Below are 22,896 nucleotides of genomic sequence, written 5' to 3'. Positions count from 1 at the left end.
CAACTACGTTTAATGCAATCTGCACTGCTGACTAAAACATTAAGAATACTCCGGTTGAATTATTCTTTCAGCCTTCTTTCCCTTTGCCCTACTATGAACAAAATAATTTATACGAAGCAGTGTGGCAACTCTGGATTTCGGAAAGCGTGGAAGTGAAACAACTTCATAGGGAAATACAGATGTTGATGTGGTCACATAATGTAGCCACCACTTCATTCCAATATTATACTGATATACAGTATACCCTTTTTTCCTCGTATATGCAGCGCTTATTGGCTGAAAAGAAATCTGCGTATTGTGGACGATGTGACTAGTACATTGTGATGAAGTCGTACTGAATAACTGAGAAGAATGCATTAATTTATGTTGATTCGAGGCAACGAATTGTTCTGTCATCTTGAACTGAAGAATTTATACAAAACTCTCATGACTTCATGGAGATATATTCCATCTTTGAGACTGAAAAATGCAATTTTTTTTTGCATTCCGCTTTTCGCTTCTTTTATTTGTGAAGATCTTCAGCAGCCTGTAATCCACGTTTGTTTTTACATATATATGGTAATGCATTATGTAGTAGTTACAAATATGTTACTTCTCTTGTTATTCTTTGTTCTCCAGGTTAGCATCAACTTTTGCAGTACAAGTTTCCTGAGGTTAAATTATCGTTTGGCATTACGATTTCAAGTTTTCCTAGAACGTGCGTGTCGTTCTGGAGATGCGTTTAATCGGTCAAGATGGCCGATTTTCGGCGTTTTTTCACCCACATTGATTACAACACTTCATTTGCAATTTTCGCTCTAAGTTGAACTTGTGTTTGTGCCTATGGTGTGGTTTGATATTTGTTCCTTTGATGTTGTTGTTGAGGGTGTGTGTGTGTGTGTGTGTGTGTGTGTGTGTGTGTGTGTGTGTGTGTGTGTGTGTGTGTGTGTGTGAGAGAGAGAGAGAGAGAGAGAGAGAGAGAGAGAGAGAGAGAGAGAGAGAGAGGGGGGGGGGCGGGAGATTAATTATTTATTCTAGTTATGTTTTACATTTCTGTTTGTTGTTGTTTTAATAGCTAACATAATAACTGCGTTATTGCTTATACTGATTCAGTAGTTATTACTGCAAGGTTCTTTGTATATGAAAGTTTTCCCGCAATGTCCGGAGTTTTCTGTTATGATTGTTCAATGCAATAATAATTTCCATGCCCTTTTCCATGTTAGATATTTCATGTCCATGACCTCACTTACGTGTTCAATCACAGTAGCTACGTATATTATACGAAAGTCACTGGTGAAATGGCGTAATTCCAAAACTCCTGTCTACTAACTCAGCACCGTACTAAATAGAAACGTAATCAAATATTCATGCCAAGTGACATATAATATGTCTCAGTCGAAACACGTGCGAAGATTCACTGATTATCGCCCTAAATTTAAATATCAGAATGTCCACAAACTTCTTGCCTCCTTACGCTGTTTTCACACCAATAAGCTAGTCACTGTTTTGCACAACTTTCACTTTTCATGTAATTAAACACAGAGTTACTATAGGATGTTTGTAAGACAGTTTCTCCCTTGGTCTATAAATATGGCAATTGCCTATTTTATTTAATGTATGTTGTTACAGTATTCCGCACTCATGCTCAAAAAGCAAGTATTCCGCTCTCTACCCAAGCAATCTTACCACAAATACCATCGTTCCGCACTCCACTATGCTGCACAACTAAATGACCAGTTGACTGGATTTTCGTTCAAATTATTTCGGCGACATCCGTAAGCTATTATCGTTGTTGGTCCGATTCTATCTGTTATTCTTACTCTATTATTATTATTATTATTATCTTATTGGGCTCTGCCTTCAAGAACTGCACAGCGATGTAAATTAAGTCCTGTTTCGTTATCATTTCTATACTGTCACGAAGAATATTTTCTGCCCGCCAAACTCGGAGAGTTGCCAGCAGGGGCACACACGCCGCCAACCGCGTCGCTTAGGCAAGCGCTAGTGCGAGAGTAGACCCAACGCAGCTGGTTGGGCGGCGCGGGAAACAAGGCGTGTCGCAAATTGCGAGGGGTGGTCAAAACAAAAGTTACCAAACAACATTACGGGTAAAAATTAATCACCAGACGCCATGGGACAACTACCTCACTGATTCAAGGGCCGAAGGACTCCCTGCTTCCGGAATACCTGTCGCTGTAACAGGAGCCAGTTATCCACTGTGTCGTTCAGTTAGTTGTCCGAGTTGAAGTGCTTTCCTCCGAGATATTTGCGTAGCGGACCGAACACAGGGGAGTCGCAGAGCCGCATGTCCGTGCTGCAGTGCGGATGTTCAAGCTGTGGCCATTACACCGTGTGCGACCTCGGCTGGAGCGCACGTTATCGTGGAGATGAATCACCCCCTCCGTTTCAGAGTACATATCACTTAATGATTTTTTCCATGCTCGAGGAACTCGATGAGTACCGCACATGGACGTCGAAAAACGACTTTGAGCATCACGTTGTATGATAAAGACACATATTTGAATTTTTGGGGGGTAGTTGACAACAGAACATTCGTGTCCGGAGATGTCTTGCTGCGTTATCCAAAAGTGGCATATGGAAATTTCAAATTGTTGGTTGTTATGACGTTTCGTAACTTGGATCGACATCTGGCTTTCTTCACTAAGGAGTGCCGGATTTATCTTACTTCTGTTAGTCGTCGTAGATGGGATAGGGGCGGCCAGGTATCAAGGCACGTCTTAGACACGCCGTCTCAAGTGTTCGGCAGGCAAGTGAATCAGCCATATTTGTATCGATGTCTGACGTTTCTCATGCCTAGACAGAGTATTGACTGTGTAAGCTGGGCAACAGGTTCGACGTACTGAGCTGATACTGCAGTCAACCCTTCGGTGATGAAACTATAGTTCGAGACCATACTGCGTAAGCACGCCGCTCCCACTTCGCTGACACGTTCGTTCGAGGGGCAGGATTCGAGCGACTGCAACGCCCTACCGAGTCTGTTGACATCAGTTCAACGTTGGATGACTTCAGGAAGGTGGCAGGCCTGAACAACACGGGTTAGATCACTTTGTAGACAGCGTGCCAATGAAGATTCAACCACTGGGGTGGCCGGAAAATTTGGATTACACAAGTGTGCATTTTCGAGCAGAATTCCTGTGTTCTGGCAATTGTTCGGTTTTTATTCTACGTTAAAGTTGTTTATTGAATTTCTTGCAACATACACTTTCACCCCCTGCTCCCATGAATTTAGGTTCAGAAGCGTTTGAAGACATGCAAGAGGCAGAAAACTTTTTGAACAATTTTTTGTTTTGTTTGTGAAATATTTATCGAGAAATAAAGTAAAATTATTACTTTACTCCGTGGTTGTTATTCAGTTAAGTACTGGCAAGAAGGAACACAGATACTTTTAGGGAGCCTTATGTTATTACCACGACTTGTTTCGGGCTATTTTTCCCCTTCTGACCTGAGTGGCATAGTGTAGTCTGACAATCTTTTACAACAGAGAAAAATTTGCTGAAGTGCATCCAATTGAAAACGTTTAAAACGGGCGAGTTACGTGCACTTACATTTGTTATAGAACGCCTTTTGTCTTATTTTGGTCCGTATGTACTTCTGCGAGGTACCATAAAGAATTCAAACGTAAAGATCATACATACATGATGCTGTTAACTGTGCCACACGGACATTTCACAATATTGATTTTATAGAATCGACGTGTCACTGAAATATAATGAAGCTCCATGAAAGTATTCGTGCCTTGTTACGTTCTCTCTAAACAATCCAGTTCCGCCTTTGCTACTAAGGGTTTCGAAAAGTTTCTTTTGGTTGTAAGGAGAATGGCTAAATGCCAGAACAAACTCTGCCTGGCAGATACACTTTACAGCCAGCCGATGTGGCCGAGCGGTTCTAGGTGCCTCAGTCCGGAACCGCGCTGCTGCTATGGTCGCAGGTTCGGATCCTGCCTCGGGCATGGATGTGTGTGATGTCCTTAGGTTAGTTAGGTTTAAGTAGTTCTAAGTTCTAGGGGACTAATGACCTCAGATGTTAAGTCCCATAGTGCTCACAGCCATTTTTTTTACACTTTACATCTCAACGTACAACCGCTGCAGACAGTGAGATTAGAGTACATAAATACGAGGGACGTTCAATATGTAATTCAACACATTTTTATTCTTAACCAAATTCGATCGAAAAAAATGCGGAATTTGCTGTCGGATATCGTAGAATATTCCCCCTTCAGCCCCTATAGTTTTTTGAAGTTCCGATAGATTGCGGCGCCTTCAAAATGTCGTCTGGAACGTAGTTGCGTTCAAAGCAGTGAGCCGTCATTGAGTCTCTTCAGCAGAAAATGCGAGCATCGCACATATTCATTGTCACTTGCAGAATGTCTAGGAAGACTTGGCAGTGAATAAAAGCACGGTGCGTCGTTGCGCGAGGCGCTGTCGTCATAGCAACAAGGTCGCCCAAACATGTCCCGTCTCCCGTGTGCCGGTCGCACGCTGCTGTGAACCTACACTGTTGGAACGTGCCGACACACTCATTCGTGGTGATCGACGGATCACAGTCCAACACGTCGCCGTACAGTTGTACGTCTCTGTTGGTAGTTCTGACAAGCTCATCCACTAGTTAGAGTACTGAAAGTTGTGTGCCCGCTGTGTTCTTCGGCGCCTAGCAGAAAACCGAAAAGAACAACGAAGAACCATGTTTGCGGAACTGCTTGTGGGTTACGAGGCTGATCGTGACAATTTCTTGTCGAACATCGACACGGGTGATGGAAAATAGGTTCGTAACTTCGAACTGGAAACAAAACGACAAACCACTGAGTGGCGCCACACACCGTCTTCTCCAAAGAAAAAGTTAAAAGCCAGCCCTCAGCCGGTCAAGTCATGGCGACGGTCTTCTGGGACTCTGAAGGGGCTAACTGTCTGATGTCCTTCCTCATGGTGCAACGATCAACCCTGTAGCTATTATGCTAGCCTCAGGAAACTGAAGTAACGGTTTCAGCGTGTCCGTCAACACAAAAATGCAAAACAACTTCTCCATGTCAACGCAAGGCCTCACACAAATCTACGCACCCGATAGGAGCTCACAAAACTTCATTCACGCTGCAGCCCGGACCTTGAATCTTCCGACTGCCATCAGTTTGGCCCAATGAAGGTTGCAATTACCGGGAGGCAATATACGGATAATCAGGAGGTTATTGATCCAGTTAGACATTGGCTCCGGTATATACCAGTAGAGTGGAGGGTACCATGCGAGCATGCAGGCCCTCCCAGCAAGGTGGTGTAAGGCCGTCGCATTGAACGGAGATTATGTTGACCAATGAGGCTTTGTAGCCAAAACGAGTGGGGAATGATATGGTGTAATGGAAACACGAATGAAACCAACCTGCTTTCAGGAAAACAGTGTTGCATTGTTGAACACCCGTTATATGTTTCACTGGTTCAGTGTTGACCGAGGAAAGAATGGCGTTCCAATTCCTTAGTTCTGAGGAAAATTGTAGTGAGGTTCTTGACTGTGAGACACTTGTTGAATATCCTTTATTTTCCCAACTACGTATCATCTTTCCGATTTCATGTTTACGGACAGAGAGAGAGAGAGAGAGAGAGAGAGAGAGAGAGAGAGAGAAATGGTTCAAATGGCTCTGAGCACTATGGGACTTAACATCTGAGGACACCAGTCCCCTAGAACTTACAACTACTTAAACCTAGCTAACCTAAGGACATCACACACCTCCATGCCCGAGGCAGGATTCGAACCTGCGACCGTAGCGATCGCGCGGTTTCAGACTGAAGCGCCTAGAACCGCTCGGCCACACCGGCCAGAGAGAGAGAGAGTGAGAGAGTGAGAGAGTGAGAGAGTGAGAGAGTGAGAGAGTGAGAGAGTGAGAGAGTGAGAGAGTGAGAGAGTGAGAGAGTGAGAGAGTGAGAGAGTGAGAGAGTGAGAGAGTGAGAGAGTGTTGTAAGCGTATTGTCATATCGCTGGCTTAGTTCTGGAGTATCTTTGCGGGCAGCCGCGTCTGTAGAGTCGAGCACGGGACACGAAACTGTTATGTTGTGTTGTGTTGAGGGTAGCTCTGCATGTGAGAGGCATTTTTAGTATGGAAGTTGAAGTGTTGCTAGAAGTGCTATCAAAGTAAAGTGATGAAATATGGAAATGATTCAGAGGAAAGTGCGTCAAGAAGTAATTAAAAGATGGGCAGTGCCGCCGAAAACGAATTTGTTATCCTCTCGTTGCCTGTCGTACCGTACAGTATCGATCACCCGCGCCGTGTTCGGTCTCCAAGAATGAACTAATGTGAATCAGTAATACTATTTACCACAAAAGAGAGCATTTAAGTGCCAGTGTCTTGTAGCGACCGTGATGACGTGCGTTCGATCATCGCGTTTCCGCATTATCAATAATCAACCGAGCCGCGTCGGTTACGCGCACGCTCGTACAACTGAGAACTTTGAACAGTAAATTTAACTTTGTGAACAGTGTTAACATATCATTAGTAGTGTGAAGGAGGACTGGTACCAGAAATCTGTGTATGCGTGGCGAGCGTAAGAACTTTCATTCGATTATTCGGCTTTCGCATCATCAACAATCATCCGCGCCGTGTTCGGTACGCGTACGCTCGTCCAAGTGATATTGGGGAGAGATAATCATCAAGACTGTCAATTGGGAGAAACATTTACGACTTAGAGTGTAAACAGTGCAACCTGTGATTTCTTATCTCAGAATACAGATGTTCATAGCAGACGTAGGACTGTGTTATGTTTTAACGTTGAGTGTCTCCCCTAAACCCGCCTGTATATTTCGGTAGATAATTTCAGGCCAGACAGCAGCAGTGTGAAGCAGAACAATACGACCGCCGCGGGATTATCAGGTACGTGGCGTGGACAGGGCGGACGGTCTAGAAAAGCAGAAGCGACAACCAGTTTAAGGGTCCCCCACCCCCATTTGTACCCCCGAGCATGTTACAGTGTGTGTGTCCTGCTAGCTATGCTAAGTATTTCCTCGGCACAGGCAGTGGACCAATGCGCATGACTAGTGGCATTCCTGCGCGAGGTGTAGATGAGGCATGTTAAAATGAGGGAGCAGTGGCCGCAATCGAAGTGGCACTCAGAGACCGGACAGGAACGCAGCTCCGCAAGTAGTTCCGGCCCCGTGGCCTGTAGCTGCGGGCTGGAAGCGTCGGGCGTCGCACTGCGCCTCGCCGCAGTCTCAGGGGACAGACCAGCGACTGCACCGTGCTCCGCTATACGCGTGTGCCAGCGCCCAATTCAGAGCTGCTCTCAAACACATTTTAACATTTTCGCGTGAAATGTGTTTATGGGTCGTTGTGTGAGTCAACAGCAAGGCAGGCCTTCATTCTTTTTTACTGTATGGCATTAATACACTGTTACCTGTTGTGGTCTTCAGTGCGAAAAACTGATCAGGTGCAGCACTGCACGCTCTTCTGTCGTGCACGAGTCTATGAATCTCTGCCTAACAACTAATTTGAATTGCACGTAACAAATAGAAGCCGGCAAGTAGCGCTCAAGAATTCTACACTACTGGCCAAGAAGAAATGCAGATGATAAACGGGTATTCATTGGACAAATGTACTAGAACTGACATGATTACATTTTCACGCAATTTGGGTGCATAGATCCTAAGAAATCAGTAGCCAGAACAACCACCTCTGGCCGTAATAACGGCCTTGATACGCCTGGGCATTGAGTCAGAGCTTGATGGCGTGTACAGGTACAGCTGCCCAAGCAACTTCAACACGATACCGCAGTTCATCAAGAGTAGTGACTGGCGTATGGTGACAAGCCAGTCGCTCGGCCACCATTGACCAGACGTTTTCAATTGGTGAGAGATCTGGGGAATGTGCTGGCCAGGGCAGCAGTCGAACATTTTCTGTATTCAGAAAGGCCCGTACAGGACCTCCAACATGCGGTAGTGCATTACCCTGCTGAAATGTTGAAATGTAGGGCTTCGCAGGGATCGAATGAAGGGTAGAGCCATGGGTCTGTTCAAACTGCCGTCAATGCGAACAAGAGGTGACCGAGACGTGTAATCAGTGGCACCCCACACCATCACGCCGGGTGATACTCCAGTAAGGCGATGACTAATACACGCTTCCAATGTGTTTTCACCGCGATTTCGCTAAACACGGATGCAACCATCATGATGCTGTAAACAGAACCTGGATTCATCCGAAAAAAATGACGTTTTGCTATTCGTGCACCCGGGTTCGTCGTTGAGTACACCATCGCAGGCGCTCCTGCCTATGATGCAACGTCAAGGGTAACCGCAGCCATGGTCTCCGAGCTGATAGTGCATGCTGCTGCTAGTCATGCTAGGCCGTTGGGATGCAAAACTACGTTCTGTATTACCCTCCTGAACCCACCGATTCCATATTCTACTAACAGTCGTTGGATCTCGACCAACGCGAGCAGCAATGTCGCGATACGATAAACCGCAGTCGCGATAGGCTACAATCCGACCTTTATCAAACTCGCAAACGTGATGGTACGCATTTCTCCTCCTTACACGACGCATCACAACAACGTTTCACCAGGCAACGCCGGTCAACTGCTGTTTGTGTATGAGAAATCGGTTGGAAACTTTCCTCGTGTCAGCACGTTGTAGGTGTCGCCACCGGCGCCAACCTTGTGTGAATGTTCTGAAAAGCTAATGATTTGCATATCACAGCATCTCCTTCCTGTCGGTTAAATTTCGCGTCTGTAGCACGTCATCTTCGTGGTGTAGCAATTACTGGCCAGTAGTGTAACTGTGCGGTAACGAGAGAGTATTTTAGTAATCTACATCTTCATCGATACTCCGCAATCCACCGTTGGGTGCGTAGCGGAGGGTACTCTGTACCACTATTAGTCTTTTTCCTTTCTGTTCCACTCGCAAATACAGTGAGGGAAAAACGACCCTCTATATGCCTCCGTATGAGCTCTAATTTCTCTCATCTTTGTGGTCCTGAAGGGCAATGTATGTTGGCGGCAGTAGAATCGTTCGGCAGTCAGCTTCAAATGCCGGTTCTCTAAATTTTCTCAATAGTGTTTCTCGAAAAGAACGTCGCCCTCCTACTAGGGTTTCCCATTGGAGTTCCCGAAGCATCTCAGTAACACTTACGTGTTGTTAGAACCTGCCGACAACAAATCTAGCAGCCCGCCTTTGTATTGCTTCGATGTCTTCCTTCAACCCGACCTGGTGCGGAGCCCAAACACTGGAGTAATACTGAAGAACAGGTCGCACCAACGTCCTATGCGTGGTCTCCTTTACAGGTGAACCACTCTTTCCTAAAATTCTTCCAGAAAATGGAAGTCGACCATTCGCCTTCCCTTCCACAGTTCTCACACGCTCGTTCCACCTCATATCGCTTTGCAACGTCATTTCCTGATATTTCAACGACTTGACTGTGTCAAGCAGCACACTGATAATACTGTGTCCGAACACAGCAGGTTTGATCTTCCTACTCATCCGTATTGACTTACATTTTTCCACATTCAGGGCTAGGTGCCATTCATTGCACCAAATGGAAATTTAAAAAAAAATGGTTCAAATGGCTCTGAGCACTATTCGACTCAACTGCTGAGGTCATAAGTCCCCTAGAACTTAGAACTACTTAAACCTAACTAACCTAAGGACAACACACACATCCATGCCCAAAGCAGGATTCGAACCTGCGACCGTAGCGGTCGCACGGTTCCAGTTATCCAAGTCGTCTTGTATCTTCCTACAGCCAGTCAACTTCGACACGTTACGGTACACCACGGCATCATCAGCAAACAACTGCAGATTGCTGCCCACCCTGTCCACCAAATCATTTATGTATACAGAGAACAGCAGCAGTAGTATCACACTTACCTGGGGCGCTCCTGACAATACTACTGTCTCTGATGAACACTAGTCGTCGAGGACAGCATACTGGGTTCTACTATTTAAGAAGTGTCGGAGCCACTCACATATCTGTGAACTTACTCCATATGCTCGTACCTTCGTTAACAGCCTACAATTTCTTCAGAGTGCCATTATCAAGTGTTTTAAGTGTTATACAGTGCCTAAGATGGCATACTCTAGTATTTAAAATACACTATTAGACACATTGTCTAAGGGTCGATGTTTCGCCGGCCGGGGTGGCCGAGCGGTTCTAGGCGCTACAGTCTGGAACCGAGCGACCGCTACGATCGCAGGTTCGAATCCTGCCTCGGGCATGGATGTGTGTGATGTCCTTAGGTTAGTTAGGTTTAAGTAGTTCTAAGTTCTAGGGGACTGATGACCTCAGAAGTTAAGTCCCATAGTGCTCAGAGCCATTTGAACCATTTGTCGATGTTTCTGGTAAAGCATACTGCGTTGATTCATGACTGAGTATACCATCTTGACTGACAGTTGGCTAAGTGTCAAATTGTCTTGGTCAAAGAGAGTATGCCATCTTAGGCTCTGTGTAACACTTAAAACACTTGATAATGGCACTTCGAAGCCGAAATCATGATAGTGTAAGTGTAAATGTAACACTGCAAATAAACAAGTCTAATGGCGGTATTGAGTTTAAAGAAATATATTATGACTGTGGCCCCGTATTATGAAAGAATTATTAAACGTGCCGAGTGCTTTACGGAAATCGGAATCCATAGTTCGCAGTATATGATGTGAGGAAAACGCAAGCTAAGTTTCCCACGATCGATGCTTTATAAAACCATGCTGATTCGTGGAGATAAGCTTCTCAAGTCTCAACAAAGTTTATCGTATTCGAACTGAGAATACGTTCAAGGATTCTGCAGCAAACGAAAGTTAGGGATTTGGTCTGCAATTTTGCGGGTTCGTTCTTTTCTCCCCTCTTTTATACTGCAGTCACCTGCGTCTTTTTCCAATCGCTTAGGACTCCGCGCTGCGCGAGAGAGTTAAGATAAATGCAAGCTAGGCAAGGAACCAATGCCGCTGAGTAGTCCCTGTAAAAGCGAACTGGGATTCCACCCGGACCTGGTGATTTATTTACTTTCAAATCATTCACTTGTTTCTTTACCCCAGGGATGCTTATTTCTATGTCGTCCATAATCGTTACATGTGTGGATAAACGACTTAATATTTTAACACGTATGTTGTGTGGCGGCGATGGCGAGGCATTGCCGAGTCTCTGACCAGAGAGCTATTTGTCGTTCCTAGTCTGCGCTTGACCGCGCGAGAGTTCAGTTGCGAGTTGGAGTTGGAGAGTAGTAGCGCGTGTGAGATGAAGCAGTTGCGAGTGAGTTACGGTCGAGTCGCAGTTGTGTGTGAGGAGTCGGCGGGCGTCGACATGGCACACTGGTCAAGATTCAGGACAAGGTATATATTTTAAATAAGGTAATGAAGCAGCATTGCGCACATCTGATAATGTAGTGTAAATTAACTGTAAGTAATTTGTTCAAGAATCGCCCCAATAATAATTTTTGTTTTCAAACCAAGCACTTTTACAAAACAAACATTTTATTGAAAGAATATTTGCCTTCCATTTCCTTTAAAGAAAAATTTGCTTAAGTTCAAACAATGTTTGCAATTCATTTCCTCCAAGCTATGGCGAAAAATAAGAGCAGATGCAGTTTTACTGAGGTAAGAATTTGAGTTTAATTATTGCACAGGGCCTAAGATCGACATTTCGGTCTATTTGCATTTTTATTGTGACTCAGATTTCATTATCATTGAATTGTCTTACACTTTTTTGTGGGCAGCTAATTTTTCATTTAATTGTCATTGTCATTAAATATAATTACGGGGAGGCTACACTTAGCTCTATGTCTATTCTCATTTAAAATATTATCTTAAATTTCTCTGGGGAGCTTACACTTGGCTCCATTTCCATTAAATATTATCTTAAATTTCTCTGGGGAGCTTACACTTGGCTCCATTTCTATTAAATATTGACTTTTCAAATTTCTCTGGGGAGGTTACAATATTCATCATGGATATATGGATTTTTTTTTCAGACTACTAATCTTACAATGAAGTCCATTAGACAGGCAACAACAGAATTCTTGGGTACGTGCCACTGGTGTCGCCAGAGCGCGGCTGCTGCGGAACATGTGACCGTCGTGAGCATGCACGGGCGGCGCTGGTGAGTCTGTAGTACGATAAGGACAGCACTGATGACGCAGTGAAAGCGGCTAGCAGTTCTGCGGACTGTCGAGGGCAGATGAGGGGGAAGGGGACGGGTGACGTACTGGCGCGACAGCCGTGGTTGTCCGATCGGCGTGCTGGCTGGCCTGCAGGAGTTGGAGTCAGGAAGAGTCAGCTCCACCGAGAGGAAGCGGCAGCTTCAACTTGAGCCAGGGGCAGAGGGCGCTGCGGGTAGAAGCTGACAAGTCGCGCACCGGGGCCGAGGCGTTGTGGTGCAGCAGATAGGCGTGGCATGGACTCAACACGTCGCTGCAAGCTCCCTGCAGGAATATTCAGCCATGCCGCGTCTATAGCCATCCGTAATTGCGAAAGTGTTGCCTGAGCAGAATTTTGTGCACGAAATCACCCATGAATGTTCACTGGGGTTCATTCCGGGTGATCAGGATGGACAAACATTTCGCTCGAGCTGTCCAGAATGGTCTTAAAAGAAATTGCGAACGATTGTTGCTCGGTAACATGGCGCATCGCAATCCGTAAGAATTCCACCGTTGTTTCGGAACATGAAGTCCTTCAACGGCTGCAAATTGTCTCCAAGTAGCCGAAGGTAATCATATCCAATGAATAATCAGTTCAATTGGACCAAGGAACCCATTCCATTCCATGTACACACAACCCACACAATTATGGAACCACCACAAGCTTACACAGTGTCTTGTTGACAACTTGTCTCCATTCTTTCGTGGGGTCTGCGCCACACTCTAACACCACAACCAACTCTTACCAACTGCAGTCGGGACTCATCTGACCAGGCCACTATTTTACAGTCGTCTAGGGTCCAACCTGTATGGTGACGAATCCAGGAGAGTCGCTGAAGGCGATGTCTTGCTGCGAGCAAAGGCACTCGCTTCTGTCGTCCGCTGCCATAGCCCGTTAACGCCAAATTTCGCCGCACTGTCCTAACGGATACGTTCGTCGTACGTTCCACATTGATTTCTCCGGTTATTTTAAGCAGTGCTACTTGTCTGTTAGCACCGACAACCACACGCAAAGGCCGCTGCTCTCGGTCGTTAAGTGAAGGTCTTCAGCCAATGCGTTGTCCTTGTTGAAATTTGGTATTCTCGGCACAAGCTTGACGCTGTGGATGTCGGAATATTGAATTCCCTAACGGCTTCCGAAACGGAGTGTCCCAAGCATGTAGCTCCAAATACCATTCCGCGTTCAAAGCCGTAATTCCCGTCGTGTGGTCAAAATGAAATCGCAATCCTCTTCAGATGAATCACCTGACTGCAAATGACAGCTCCGCCAATCCACCGCCGTTTAACACCTTGTGTACGTGATACTACCTCTATCTGGATATGTGCACATATCTGTAGTATCCCATGACTTTCGCCACCTCAAGGTATAACCCATGGGCCGTACTTGTTTGGCGTTGGTGTGGCTGATCCAACGAGTCACCACGGGAGCAGTCAGTTTCTTGAGAGGCACGAACAAAGCTGGTCGGTGAGAAGCCCGAGGACCTTCAATGAGTTTGTGTGGAGCGATACCGGACGGGAACTACAAGCACGGATGGCTGTCCTGTGGACGACAAAATGAGGGAGTGGGTGCTGTCTTCTCCAGTCACATGAACAACACTACAGTAAAGGCAAGTCGCACTGAACAGAAATTGTTTCTATTACAACAGTGGTTCTGTTCAGCCAACAGTGATTCTGAATCGTGATTGGATTTTGTTTTATTGAACCAGTGATTCACTTAATTGTACTGAAAATTCATATGTGGCTTACATGACTGATTTGTCGTAATTGTAACTGGATTACTCATCATTTAGACACAAGCGTGGGTAGGCTGGTAGCATTGTTGGTAGCTGACGTAAACAGTAGTAACAGAGCAAGGCATAGTTAGTGGTTGTATTACTCATTATTTCCTAGTAAAGTGAATGTTTTTACTATCAGTTGTTAGTGTCACGACTACTGAAAGCCGTCTGACGTGAGTGCCGTATAATGCTATATTGACTGCCTGTCGTAGGGCCAGAATGTTTATTATATACTGTTATTTTAAAGAGGAAATTTCGTATTATTATTCGTTACTATATATGACGGTAGTATCTGTTCCCGAAAGAACAGTTACCGTGGATGACCATGCAGCTTTGCTAGAAATGAAATGAAATAATTAAATGGACACCCTAGCTGCAAACAGACGTTGATGTACTTCACTGGGGACATGTTGAAAATGTGTGCCCCGACCGGGACTCGAACCCGGGATCTCGTGCCCAGTGAAGTACATCAACGTCTGTTTGCAGCTAGCGTGTCCATTTAATTATCATTTCATTTATTATTATTCGGGCCCTACTGAAGTTTAATCGGACAACAAAGAATTTTATTGTTTTCCCACAGTAATTTTTATTTTACATAGTGATACTACTATGCATGTTAAATACATTGTTATTAATACTGAACCCACGATTGCATAACCATCAGCCCATAATCCACACCAGTGCAAATGGATTTTTTGTGAAAAAGTTGTGTAGTTTCTAGGCGACAGAAGATCCGAATTAAAGAAATCATAAGGAAAATTAAAACTCCCGCGCACGTGACCGAAGAGACGGAAAAACGGCGTTCACAACGGTAGGGCATGGGATGAGATTTAGAGATGAAGGAAGGAGAAAAATGCACTATATTGGCTACCTCAGTAAAAGATAAACAGAAGACCCTGTGCACAATGGAAAAAATGAAATAGAGGTGGATACGAAACGAAGAAGTTACGATTTGTTTAGAGGTCCTTACGTTCGATGTGGGACTGCGAGAAACGGCCTGAAGAGTCTTCAGGCGCATTTCCTCTGGTGCTTCTTCAGACATTTGCAGTTTCGTTATTTAAGTGCGTGGCCGGAGACAGTCCAAACAAATACTGCTCATCACATCTTTCGTGCGACGTCCAGTGTGGAAGGAAATCGTCCGTTTGTTTCCCATTGCAGACAAAATTATTTTAAAGCGCAGTTCTACGTCCCATTCGCAAGAGGGGTCTTACATTGCGATATTCGTGTTATGGATATGTATTAACTGGGACAGCAAGGCACGAAGAATAAGCAGTACTCAGACAGCGACTGAGCATCGCTGTTGCATGGCGCTAGCAGTCAGCGTGGGCCAGAGAAGTGCCGTCTCTGCTGGAGGTATGTTTTACTGTTGAGAAAGTCCCACTAGACTAATCTGGGACCGCTGAATCTAATGGGCAAGTAAAATTCCGAATTAAATATCATTTTCATCAGTAAACACTTCCGGGCTAAATTGCCGTGGTCGATCTGTAGAACTACTTCTCCCTGACGTTTCGTTTTCAACTACGGAGAACATCTTCCGAGGTGAGTCGACGACTGGCTGCTAGGAGCTGGGGCCGCCGCTTATATGGAGATCGTAGAGGGCGCCACCGCACGTCACGTGGCGTCGATGTGTAGCTATCTCTGGCTATGATCTGTTCTCTCGATTGCAGGCAATCGATTGTCACGTGATTGATGCAACGTCGACCGCCATATCTTGTCCAATTTTAATCCTTCTTCTTTACGATTAAAATTGTATTGATGTTTGTGGATTTCAATTGCCTCACTATACATACGTGTATAATAATGCGACGTCCTCGCTGGCACGTGACGTGCGGTGGCGCCCTCTACGATCTCCATATAAGCGGCGGCCCCAGCTCCTAGCAGCCAGTCGTCGACTCACCTCGGAAGATGTTCTCCGTAGTTGAGAACGAAATGTCAGGGAGAAGAAGTTCTACAGATCGACCACGGCAATTTAGCCCGGAAGTGTTTACTGATGAAGACGCCGGCCGTGAAAGCCTACATGGGATAAATATCATTTTGTTTTAAATGGGAAATAAAGCGACGCTTTAAGTCGACACTGGGAGTTGCGTGAAAGATGTGACGAACAGCATTTGTTTCGGATGAATCTAGCTAAAAACTGAAAAGAAAATGAAATTGCAAATATCTACCGAAACATTAGAAGAAACGCTTGACGACTATTAGGACGGACCCCTGTTATGACTGCAAGTCTTCTCAAATAATTCTCAGAGGTAACTGAAGAAAGTAATGACTGTACAGAAGTCAGCAACAAGAATAATGTATGATATTCACCCTCGTTCATCTTGTAGGTACCTCTTCAAGGTGTTTGGCGTTTTAACAATACCTTCAGAATATGAATATTCACAAATAAAATTGCTCATACAAAATCCATCACAATTTGAGAAGAATAGCGATGTGTACATGTACAACAGTAGAAGAAAAAATGACCTTCAGGATTCATTAGCAAAACTGTCAGTGACTCAGAACGAAGTTCAATGTGCATCAACGAAAATTATTGATCATTTTTGTGCAATAACGTAATTTGTCTTGCACGTTGTACTTAATGTTTCGTATCAAACCGAAAATCATTTCTTCTGGACAACTCCTGTTCCAAAGATGAATTTTTATTTAAAAACGTGTAGCTAGTGAAAAAAAATTATAGTCGCATGTAAATGTTCATTAATTTAGGTAAATGTGCCATTTAGGAGCTTTCAGATACAGAACATTTAGCTATCTATTCAAACTCATCATTTATACACATCGTGTAAACTGACTCATTCCATATCATTTCGAGAAATGTTCAAATGATGTCAAGTTATGCCATGAATTTCTCTTCTCCCTATTTCAATTCAGTACCTCCTTGTCAGTTGGCACATCCAATCTTCAGAAATCCCCTGTAGCACCACGTTAAACAGCTTCTCTGTTTCTCCTAACTGCTTGTCATCCACGTTTCATTTCCGCACGCGGCTACACTCCAGATAAATATGTTCCAAAGAGACTTGCTAATATTTAAATTTGTATTCAATAGCAAATTTCTCTTTCGGTAATGTATTGCTAGGTACTGCCAGACTACGTTTTATAGGCTCGTACTTCAGCCATCATCAGTTGTTTGCTGTCCAATAGCAAACTGGCTTTATTATCTTATTTTCTAAATTATCCCACCACTACCTCACAATTCAACAACGATACAAACACCCGTACCTGAAATGAAGTCTCCGTGTGAAAATATGCCGAAAGATTTACAAAAACTCATGCAAATCTTAGCATTTCTGACTTTACGACATAATTTTTTGAAAGTTGAGTACGAATGTATCAATATGGATGTAAAAAGATTAAATGAGAGACCTGAGACCGGAGTTGAGAAGTGCGTAAGGGGAAAAAAAAACTTATATTGACGCGGTTGAAGAGATTACAAGTGAAAAAGAACATAAAATTCTCGCTAAAACGGATAGTGATATGAAAGCAATAGATGGTAAGATTCGTTCCGAACTTATCAGTGAAAGAGATAGTTCGAACGAACCGCCTTTCGCAGCTATTCAGAAAAGTTTCACCAAAAACAAATTGCGACAAAAGCGAAGCAGGACAGTTCGGAATCAAATGTGCTAGTGTCTCCATACGCAGCATTACCTCTTTCGAAAAGGCGCAGGAAGGCGCCGCAATCTGATGACGTAGTGCCTGGCCTATGGTCAGTCATAATAGACAAGGATCTACTAAAACATAGACGGCTTCCAGGCTTCTCACAAGAATCCAAGAAAACACACCCCGTTGTCTTTGTGAGAGCATTTAAAAGTGGTTTATCTCAGCACTGGTCCGAAATCCAAAGAATACAGTTCGTTGTGGGTTTCATACAAGGCGATGCGCGGTTGTGGCAGTCGAATAGGCAGATCATTGTCGAACGTATCAATAATTTGAACAGGCCTTTCTACAGAAATAGTGGTCGCAGGGAATTCAGCAAAGACTACGAACGGAAGTTTTTGACCCACAGCCATTTAACGTAAAACAAGACTTACTGCACTGTTATTTCCAAAGGTACTTTAACAAGGCGAGATACTGGAGCAATCCGATTTCACATGTCGATGTTTTGAGAATGTTAGAGAGTTTGCCGAATAACATTCGTAAGGAACTGGTAACTGTCCCAACTGACCTAGAATACTTTCTCACGGTCGTGGATTCGATTGGTATCATTTATGAGAGCAGTCAAAACACAAATGAGTAATGAAGAAAAATGAAGAATTTAATAGTCGTGTTAACGGTAAAAGCAACAAGGGAAGTAGTTGCAGAAATCAGTACGGCAACGCGCTGTTGGCATCAACACGCGCCGCCACGGAGGTATAGCGGCAACGGAGGACTGGAAATCGTCAAAAGTAACAGTTTCCAAGAGAGAAATAGTAGAAATTACAATGCAGGGTACTGTGGCTCACCATCAAGAAGCAACCGTGATGGCTGGAATAATTGTTGCGCTGCCGACGATTATAGGCAACAGTGGCATAGGAACGGGAATGAGCGCCGATGCAAATATAACTGTTATGAAAACAGCGGTTATGGGAGTGGCATAAACCAACGTCAGCCAAATGCGGCCCCAAATTACGCGCAGAATAGAACATGGCAAAATACCGATCAACTTATAAAAATTTTACAAGTGACTGACAGGAGCGCCAGGTGGTAAACGGCAATCGGTCGGCCTCGACCTCACACCGCCGATCGAAAATGGGAGTGGGGAGGGGGGGGGGTGGCACGAAGCTAATAAAGAATTTGCCAGAAAGGAGATTAATTTCTCGGGTCACATTATTTCACCAAGAGATATTCTAACTTATCCACACAAACTAGACACCATCAAACACTTTTCTATCCCACAAATTAAAAAAAAAAGTATGTGCCTCACCAACTACTAAATAGTGACGCCCTGCTCAATCTTTTGACGAAAAACCGCACTTGGCTGCGGACAGAAAATTGGAGGAAGACCTTGATGCCGTAAAACAAGCTTTGGTAAATGCTGACGTATTGGTATATTCTGATATGACACACGAATTTTGCCTCAGTACCGTTGCGTCCTTCCAGGGTCTGGGGTTATCACTGTTGGTGACGAACCATTATAATAAAAATCAGAATGTAAGTACAATCGGTTTTACTAGTCACACACTGACAGAATATGAAGGCGCTTATTCCGTAACAGTGTTCAAATGTGTGTGAATTCCTAAGGGACCAAACTGCTGAGGTCATCGGTCCCTAGACTTACACACTACTTACACCAAGAACAAAACACACACCCATGTCCGAGGGAGGACTCGAACCTCCGGCGGGAGACCGTAAACAGTGCTTGAAGCGCTCGCAGTAGTGTGGGCATTCCGCAAATTCCAGTACATCGTATGGGGAAATCACACAAAAGTACATTGTGATCATCAACCACTTTCATTCTTACATGTAAGCTATTGGACAAAAGATTACCCAGATGGTGTCTTTTTCTTCAAAAGTTCGATTTTGAGGTAATTTATATAAAAGGTAAAGAGAATACTTTGGCAAATGCCTTCTCTATACTTCCAAAAGGATTAAATGAACATGCAGAATTAGACGAACAAACATCCGACTTCAGGATTCTACTCATGTACCCTAGTACATATAGCTCCTATTATGTGAAATTGTGTAAAAATGAGTCAGCTTCGAGGAGAAGATACTCGATGGAATAAGACAAGACAACAACTAACAAGTACTGACGATGGGAGGCTTGAGAACACGTTATAAGTTACATAATAGACTTTTGTTTTATTGTCGAACGCCTCAGTCTGGTAACTGGTGTGTTTGTGAACCCGAAGCATATGTAAACAGCTTTGTCAGGTATACACACAACCCGTGGGGCACTATGATTTAGTCAAGTATGCTCAGAAAATGTCATACTGCTATTTCCTTAACATTAGACGTAGAGTACAACAGGTCTTCAAGATATGTATAATCTTTCGAAAGACCAAACACTAGAAACAGATCACGCTTCAATGAATTGCAATCCTATTATAACAGTGATGTCCTTTGACTTCAAATCAGTCGATGCCGCAGGACCTTTTCCGACGGCAAGGGGAGGAGTGAAATATGTAACAGCCTTCTATAACGTGTTTTTTTTTTTTTTTTTTTAAATATGGGCAGCTGATGCTACTAAAGCCCCAACGGTAGGGCCTACAACCAAGTCAATCGTGATAACATATTTTGTAAGAGTTGGTAAACCAAAAGCTATTCTGACTGATAATGCAACTAACTTCCCAAGTGCCAAGTCGATAGAATTTGCCAAGTCACATAACATATTCATAAATCCGAATTTCATCCCGAATACAGCCGAGCAGAACAGGTATTTCGTGAGCTTAACAGGTTTATCGGAATTCATACACCACACAGATGCAGTAAGTGGGTTGAATACATGATGCCCTTTCAGCAAATAGTAAATAATTTGCCACACTCATCAGCTAGTTTTACACCCATCTAATTAATGCACGAGAAGTATAAAATAGACAACTAGGTTAAATCCTTAGCTAATTTTTCTGAGAAAGAGAGACCGTTAGAAGAAAAGGTTGGACAAGTCTTAAAAGCTTGAAAGCAAAGTCACACTCTAGGAAAAACAGTATGATAAAAGAATAGGTCGCACAACTACTTTTCACGTTGGACATCCGTCCTGATCTATAGGGACCGTCACTGATATGGACCTTCTGATCCCAACATCCCAACAAGACTCAACTTTGTCCTGATTTTGCATAATACTATTACGAGCTTGGCTCAAGTCCTAAGAGTAACGTCATCTTAAAGCGCACAATGTAAACGCAGCTAAGGTTAGTTTTATTTATGTCAAGAAATTCATGTTGGCAAGGCCGTCTCACAGATGGCTTTGCATGTTGCGTGCACTGTGTTGACGATGCAAGCACCTTCTTAGTTCAGCTCCATCATCCGAGAAAATACCAGACTTCTCCAGTAGTACAGGTCTGGAACTATTTAAGCAACGCCACGCGGAAGGATCGGGCAGTTCCCATTTGCATAGCGGTCTGATAGGAAGCTTCTTTCTAAACGTAATACGAACAACGAGTGCAAGTTAGTAATGTTTGAAGTGTTTACTGAGGGGATATAGGTCGTGAAGAGTGTACTGACGCGTACTTCGATGACTACAGTGCTATTGTCGACTGTGTACCGTCTAATAAACTTATCATAGCCTACGAAAATGCCTAAGTATGGAAATAGATAGTGTCACTTTTCGGATGATTGCACAAAAGAGTGGTCTTTTGTCAAGAAAGCACCTTCGGTTCAGGAAGCATTGTGTGATATCTGTAGCTGTTTCATCTCAGTAACTCACGGAGATAAGGCAGATGTGAGGCATCAGATTTCTTCGAAGAATTATACGAATACATCTACATTAAAGCCTTCTTCAACAGTCATAATTAAAGAAGGTGCCCAGGAAGAACTGCTTGTTGCTGCTGCCGAGGTAACAACAAGTTATGTAATTGTCAAGCAATATCAATCCATCGGTCCCCTTCACTATACCGTAAAACGGAATGCCAGCGGCGCTGATAACCTCGTTGTTGTGCGCCCTAAAACACTAATCATCATCTGAATGCCACAATGTAAACCGACTCCTAAGTCGCCGCAAAGCGGTCTACAGCCAGGACCACAGCCGCAGCGATTGTTAAAAATACACTAAGTGTCCGAATGCATAAAACAATTGCATGAAGTTTCATTTTATGGCACAGGCACCGATGCATCGAACCACCAGGCTGAAAAGATGTTTCATTTAGTTGTTCGATACTTAAATGAAACTGACGGAATCTAGCGGAAGCTATTGAAGTTTAATACGCTGAATAACGAAACATCGGGGACAACTGAAAAGTTCTGTTTAGAGACTTTAAGACGATTTCAAATTCCATTAACTGAATTAATCGCTTTTTATGGAGACAATACCAATGCCATCTTCGGAGGGTTTCATCGATGTGGCCAGCGGAATATCGTTCACCAAATTAAACAAGAGCTTGGGAAAAACGTAGAAGGAATTGGATGTCCATATTCTCCACAATGCTATATATCAAGCGCTGCTGAAATCTTAAATGTCGACCTTTAAGTAATCGTCATGAAAATATTTAATTATTTTTTAATACACATGGCAGGACAGAGAAGAGTTGTGTTTATACGTTGATGTAAATCATCAGGCTCGTTTACCTCACTCAAAAACAGATTACTGTCGTTAATGCCCGCAGTTAAGAGTATTCTTAACATTTGGATTCGATTACAACAATTTTTTGACGACGAAGATAGGCCACGTAAATTAAATTCAGATTTTTTTCAGTAGTCCGATCAGTGAAATTTTTCTTCAAGTTTGCACAACCACATTTGGCTCTGCTTGAAATAAATATAAAAGGAGGAGGAGAATAGTGTCTCGATAACTGAAATAAGAAACATATTAATCGACATTCACTCAAAGGTGCTTGAATGAAAGGAAACCAAGACGAATTTGAACAAATTGAAGAATAAGAACTTTGACCAAGAAGTAATCAATTTGATTTCGCAATCTGAGGAAGAAGTAATGGTTTTTCCTAGACCAAAGCATTTGATTACTTAGAGAAATAGGCTATTTCTTTTAATAAATATCAGTTATATGATTTGATGACTGAATCCGAAACCCCAGATTGGGTGATGACTGAAAACACTATTTTAAACCTGGCTAAAATGGTGTGATGATTCCAGACGACAATTATTTTAAGGGATGTATTTATCTGAAGAGCGTTTTTGAAACTAACCGTGAATTGGAAGAATGGTAGTCCAACACGCCGTGGAAAAGAAAAGTGGATTCACTTTCTTAAAGAAACCGAAAATCCCGAACGCTAATATCAGCTGCTAAAATTATAAGAGTATTTGTTTTCTATTCCCGCACAAAGGGCCACTGTGGAAAGAGTATTTTCGATGATGTCAGCCCAGTGGACTCATGAAAGAAATGGACTGCAGTCAGGGACTGTGGAGTCAATCTTACAGAGCCAGTTTAACTACAAGCTGAC

Source organism: Schistocerca nitens, chromosome 6, assembly GCF_023898315.1.
Source record: "Schistocerca nitens isolate TAMUIC-IGC-003100 chromosome 6, iqSchNite1.1, whole genome shotgun sequence".
Taxonomy (NCBI): domain Eukaryota; kingdom Metazoa; phylum Arthropoda; class Insecta; order Orthoptera; family Acrididae; genus Schistocerca; species Schistocerca nitens.
Note: the sequence above shows the minus strand (reverse complement) of the source record.